The following is a 6,498-nucleotide window of genomic DNA, read 5'->3' as shown; positions in this document are numbered from 1 at the left end:
CATGACTGTAATAAGAACTTACAACAAAGAGAACCTTTAACCAAACATCTCATATGTAGGTTGAGCAAAAAATAATAAGCAGTGAGACTTAGCCAGAGTATCTGACCATGGACCGACACTTCTGCTGCTGAGCTCTGAGCCTCTCACGCAGAATGATCTGGAATTGCTCCTGCACCAGCATTTCTATCATCTGCTCCTTTGTGTGAATATCAGGTCTCAGCCACTGCCTAGCAAGCGATAGCAGATGCCTGAACACTTCCCTGGGCCTAGATGGACCCTCACAGCGGAACTTTCTGAACATCTGCCTGAAGATGAGAGGATTGACAGGATTCCTTCCTGGCCCGGTCTCAACCTTTTTGACACAGACTTTTTCAAGGCTCTTTGGCGGATGCCCAGAAGGCTCTTGTGGAACCCGGGCCTGGGGAGCCGCAATTAGGACATCTTCTGGCTCCTTAGCCACCACCTCATTTGGAGGTGACATTATTTGATCATTCTGGACTTCTCTATCTTTTTGTGTCTTTGGGCCTCCTTCATTCTCCATTCTGGAACTTTGGAAAAGGATGACTCAGGCTCCTAGGTACAAAGAGAAAAGTCAGAGTCAACAAAAACAGACCACCAAGGCTATTAAAACCACTCTGATCTCTGGGTCTGGACCAGATCCAGGTTCCATTAGTTTTCCGATTTTAACAGATTTTCTTTCTTTTCAGAGATGCATAGTTTTTAAATTTTACTTTTCAACTACAGTTGACATTCAATATTACTTTATATTAGTTTCAGGTGTACAGCAAAGCTAATTATATAATTTACAAAATGATCCCAATAATTCAAGTACCATACATGGCTATTACAGTATTACTGATTATATTCCCTACTAGAGGCCCAGTGCACGAATTTGTGCACGGGGTGGGGTCCCTTGGCCTGGCCAGCCATCTGGGCCAGCCAGGGGACTGACTACGTGGGGGAAGGGCAGGGGACGAACACAATGGAACTCCTGCGTTGTGTCTGGGTGGTCAGTGTGCATCATAGCTACCAGCTGGTTGTCCGGTCATAACAGTTGCTTAGGCTTTTAACTATATAGATGTTGAACTTTTTATCGCCATGACTATTTTGTAACTACCAATTTGTATTTTTTAAATCCTTCACCTTTTGCACCCATCCTCCCTACCAACCCCCTCTGGCAACCATCAGTTTGTTCTCTGTATCTATGAGTCTGTTTCTGTTTAATAGGTTTTCTTTTTTTAATCATGTTTTTATTGCGTTTTAGAGAAACATTGATCGGCTGTCTTCTGCATGCCCCCTTACTGGGGATCAAGCTGGCAAACGGGACAGGTACCCTGACCAGGCATTGAACCAGCAATCTTTTGGGACAATGCTCAACCAACTGAACTACACCTGCCAGCTCAATAGGTTTTCTTCATAAAGCTATTAGAAATTCTATTTTTATTTCCTCTTGTTGGATCAATTAACACAATTGAGAAAATGTGTGGTTTACCAAAATGAAAAATGTAGACTTGGGACTATATTCCTGATGTTGAACTTTACATCCCCATGACTATTATGTAACTACCAATATGTATGGGAAATTGAACTTCTCAGAATCTCTTTGGATGCCTAATAGCTTTAGCAAACCAACTTAGTGGGAAGAATGGAGCGGGCCAATCAAATACCTGTAAAATGCCAGAAAGGAGCTTTTCTTTATTTGGGTTAGGGCCCCAGTCCAAAAGAGCGGTTATTTACAGGAAAAACATACCTTACGTTAATTTCTTTTTATTGATTTTAGAAAGGGAGAGATAGAAACATTGAGGATCGAAACACTGATCAGTTACCTCGTGCACACCACCTACTGGGGAAGAAACCCACAACTGTGCCCTGCAGAGGGATCAAACCCAAGCTCACCAACTAAGCCACAACAGCTGGGCTGCTAATTTATAAGAGGAGGAAGAAACTCAAATGGCAGTAATGACTAAATTCATTTTCACATAAGGTTATGTCCAATCAAAGAATGTAACTCCTATGATGTAGTCAGTTTTCAGAGATCATGTTTTTTCATTAACTCCCCTCCCTTAAGAACTAATTCCTTCCTACTCCACACAGAAGTGTTGACATTTAAAATCAGGTCCATTGGCCCTGGGTGGGGTAGCTCAATTGATTGAAGTATTGTCCCAATGTGCTAGGGTTTCAGATTTGACCCCTGGTCAGAGCACGTGCAAGAGGCAACCAATGAATGCATAAATAGTGGAACAGGTTGATGTTTCTCTAAAAAAAATCAATAAAAGCTTTTTAAAATCCCAGTGTTTAAAAAAGATTGCTGTAACTCAAGGGGGATTTGGATGAAAAGGAAATACTTAGTCAAGGAGAGGGTGGATGAAATATTGTGGGAAAGCAGAATTTGGAAACTAAAGTGACCATCAACAGGAAAAATGATTACATAAAGTACTGCCAGCCATTCAGTGAGATACTGTGCAGCCTTGTAAAGGATGAAGCTTGGCCCTGGCTGGGTAGCTTGGTTGGTTAGACTAAGCATCATCCAGATACACCAAGGTCATGGGTTCAACCTCCAGTCAGGACACATACAAGCAACCAATGAATGAATAATAAACAGAACAAGTTGATATCTTTTTCTCCCTTCCTCTCTCTCAAATCAATTTGGGGGGGAAACAAAAAAATGAAGTAGGCCTAGTGTTGAAATGTGAAGATGTCCATAAGTCATCACCACATCACCAAGGTGTAGATCAATATGCACAGTATAATCCCATGAGGAAATCTTAGATCTTTCTCTATTTTTTAAATCCCCACCCAAGCATATGCTTATTGATTTTATAAAGCGGGGGAGGGAGAGATAAACACTGATGTGAGAGAACACTGGTTGCCTCCTCTACGTGCCTGACTTGGGATCCAACCTGCAACCTTTCCGTGTGCAGGATGATCACGATCCAACGTATTGTGTGGTTTTTTTTCAACCACAATTATGTATCACTTTCATAACTCGAGGGAGAAAACCTTTCGGAGTGGAAAAACCCCTAACCCACTTAGGAAAACACCCTTTTAGTAATTCTAATTTCCAACGACCAGGCCTTTACAACGCTGGCTTCTAGAAATATCATTGGTCAGCAGGTCAGTTCTCATGGTTGGCTCTGAAAGAAGAACCCAGCTTATAAAGCCTATCAGTTTTATTTATTTTTCTAATGTGGGCTGTTGGGTGTGTCTTTTCTTTCCTTTTAAAATGTTTTTTATTGTCTGCCTGCACGCCCCCTACTGGGAATCAAACCCAACTGAGTGTAGGTTTGATTCCCAGTAGGGGGCGTGCAGGGCAAAGCCTATCAGTTATATTTTACTTTAATCCTCACCCGAGGACATTTCTTTCCTTTAATTTTTAAAGAACGGAAAGGAGGGAGGCGGGAGAGGGAGAAGAGAAACACTGATGTGAGACACATCCATCGCTTGCCTCCCGCACGCGCCCCGACGCGCTGGTGGGCGGGCCTCCGCTCTAACCACTGGGCCAGGGCAAACCCTTCCTTTTAACGACCGCCGGACGCTGCGTGCACTCCCCTCTTGCGGACTCGTTTACTCAACCCTTTCCTACCCGACACTGTGTTCAGCACTTTATTAACAGCAACAGCCGCTATTTGTTGAATTTCAAGGGCCAGACCCTCCGCGGCCGCTTTCCCTCATCCAACCCTCCCGGTAGTCCAGTGGGACAGTTAACTTTTCCGGTCACAGACAGACAAACTGAGGCTCGGAGAGAGGGGACACGGGGTGGGACCACCGAGCCCAGTCAAGACCCCCCGCGTCCAGGCCGACTCCTCCCACCAATATGGGCGCGGCTCAGAAGGCCGAGGCCGGGCCGGAAACGCGCTTCCGCGGAGTCCGACCGAGACCTCCTCCTCCTCCTCGGCTGAGGCGACGCCCAACGTCACGCCGGGCGGAGCAGCCGGCGACCCCCAGGGCAGGGCCTCCCGACTCCTAAGACGCCAGCGTCCCGGCTCCCAACGGACCGCGCGGGGGAAGGAGTCGGAGTGGGGTGGGGGTTCACCTGAGCTCACCACGAGAGCAGACACCTCACAAGCGAAACCGAGAAAGGGAGACCCCAGCCCCGGCGCACAGATTTGTACCCCACTGCCGGAAGCGGAAGTCGCGCCCTGCCGGAAATTGGAAGTGGAAAGGGGACTAGGTTATAGAGGGGCCGGGTCTCTCTAGGCTTGGGTGGGGCGGGGGGTCCTCCGCAACTTCATGGTTTTAACCCGTGATGGGCTTTGCTCTTCCTCAGTCCTCAGTCCTCCCCGCTACGGGGCGGGACGTTGGGTACAGCGAGGCTGCTTTCCCGCTTCCCAGAAGGCCTTTGTCTTTCTGAGCCGCAGTTTGCCCAACTGCAAAATGGAAAGGGGATGAGAGGGGGAGTTGAGACGTTCTAGAAGCCCGCGCGCAGCTGAGGCAGAGCCCCGCCCAGAAGTGACCCCCTTGAATCTTGGCACCACCCCGAGGGAAGGAAGCAGGGAGAAGGCGGTGTGGCTGCTGTTTGGACGGTGTCCTGTACGGCGCCCGGTGGAATCCCTTCACCGGGGGAAGTGGGCACAGACTGTTAAGTAACCTGCCTCAGTCTAAGGCCCAGACGCAAGTGGGCATACGCCGTGCGTATTTAAAAACAGCTTGTCCAGGGTGCGACCATGCATCTGGGAGGATCGATCTTAGTCCTGTGGACCCCTTCCCAAGACTTCCCAATTGCTGATGGTTATGAACTGAAGTTTTAAAGTCATACTGAGCTCGTTTGAGTCTGAATGTAGTTTGGGTTTGAGTCTAGAATGGTGAAGGAAAAGCTCAGTGTCTGATGGGCAATCTGTTCCACGTAAATCAAGACATTTTTTTTTCTGTTTTAAAATCCCAAACAATATATAAATAAACCAAAGTTCCCCAACAAATATAACCACCTAACAATTTGGTGTGTGTTCTTTACAATTCTCTTGTAAGCACACAGAAACATATACGTGTATTCATTCTTTTACAAATGATACTTTTTTTACAAAAAGAGAATACTATACAGACTGCTCTAAAGAGGATATGATGGACACCTTCTATACAGATATGGATATCCTATCCTATATAATAAAAGGCTAATATGCAAATTGTCCCCTGGGGAGTTCTACTGACTGGGAGTTCAACCACTCGCTATGATGTATGCTGACCACCAGGGGGCAGCATGAATCAAGACATTATTGTTGCGCACTTCTGTCCAGCTCATGTGGCTACATAGTTCAAGCATTTTCACTGTTTTTTAAAAAACAGATTCTTATTGGTTTTAGAGAGAGAGAACGGGAGAGGGAGAGAGATAGAAACAAACAATGATGAGAGTCATTATCAGCTGCCTCCTGCACGCCCCCTACTGGGGATCGAGCCTGCAACCCAGGCAAGTGCCCTTGATGGAGGAGGAATCGAAAAGAGGACCCTTACAGTCTGCAGGCGGAGGCTCTACCCAATGAGCAAACAGGCTAGGGCTAAAATATCATCTTTATATCAGCAATTACCTCGTTGGAGACTGGAAGGCTCCCTGTATTGCAGTCTCCACGTGGCTTCTTTTAGCCTTAGTTATGGGACTTCTGTTCAGCTGGATTTCAGGCAGCTCTGAATGATGGTTGTTCTGTAGTTTAGTTGTAATTTTGATGTGGTTGTGGGAGGATGTGAGTATGCATCTTGACCGGAAGCATTGACTATATGGTTTTTAAAGGATTTGAATTGTTGAGACGTGGGGATTAAACAAGAGGAAATGGAATTATTGATAAACTTTAAGGCAAGATTTCCTAACTTCTCTGCTGCCCATGTATGAGAAAGGTGTCATAGCAGTTCTCAGCCTCACTGTGAGGCTGGGTGGAGGAGGGCCCCTGAGGACCCACTGACCAACCACAGGGTGGAATTTTACACATTTGACTGCCCTTTATCCTAAAACTATTTTGGAAAATTGTTCAAGGGCCCTTCCCTGACCCATTAGAAAGAAGTAGCTCTTCAGTTTTTGCAGCTCTGTGGTGCCTTAGAACACCTGGCAGTTCCATTTATCACCCGGCACTATCTGACTCAACACGAAGTATTAACATACGCTGGTCCGAGAATTTCTCCCATCCTCTCCCACACTCCCATGACACAGAGGTCTCTGCTGTGCCTGACCCAGTTTCTTCCTTGCCCTCACTCAGGCCCTGCCAGACCCGAGCTTCTTGGGCTTTTGTCGTAGCTGGCGTGGGTGTAAGGGCTGGACGAGAGTTTGTGGGAGAGACTTAAGAAAGATGTGGGGCGGTTGTAATATATGGAGGCAGTGGATGGGAAAAGGAAAAAAGAAATCTTGAGAAGTATTGTTGATACAATCACTTTTGAGAGAAATTTGGCAATTGGTAAAGTTGCAAATGAGCACACCCTCCCCCTCAGCAATTCCATTTCCTGGAATATACCCTAGAGAAACTCACACATGTGCACCTGGAGATATGTCCAAGGACATTCATTGAGGCACTATTTGTA

Source organism: Eptesicus fuscus, chromosome 9 (assembly GCF_027574615.1).
Source record: "Eptesicus fuscus isolate TK198812 chromosome 9, DD_ASM_mEF_20220401, whole genome shotgun sequence".
In the NCBI taxonomy this organism is placed as follows: domain Eukaryota; kingdom Metazoa; phylum Chordata; class Mammalia; order Chiroptera; family Vespertilionidae; genus Eptesicus; species Eptesicus fuscus.
Note: the sequence above shows the minus strand (reverse complement) of the source record.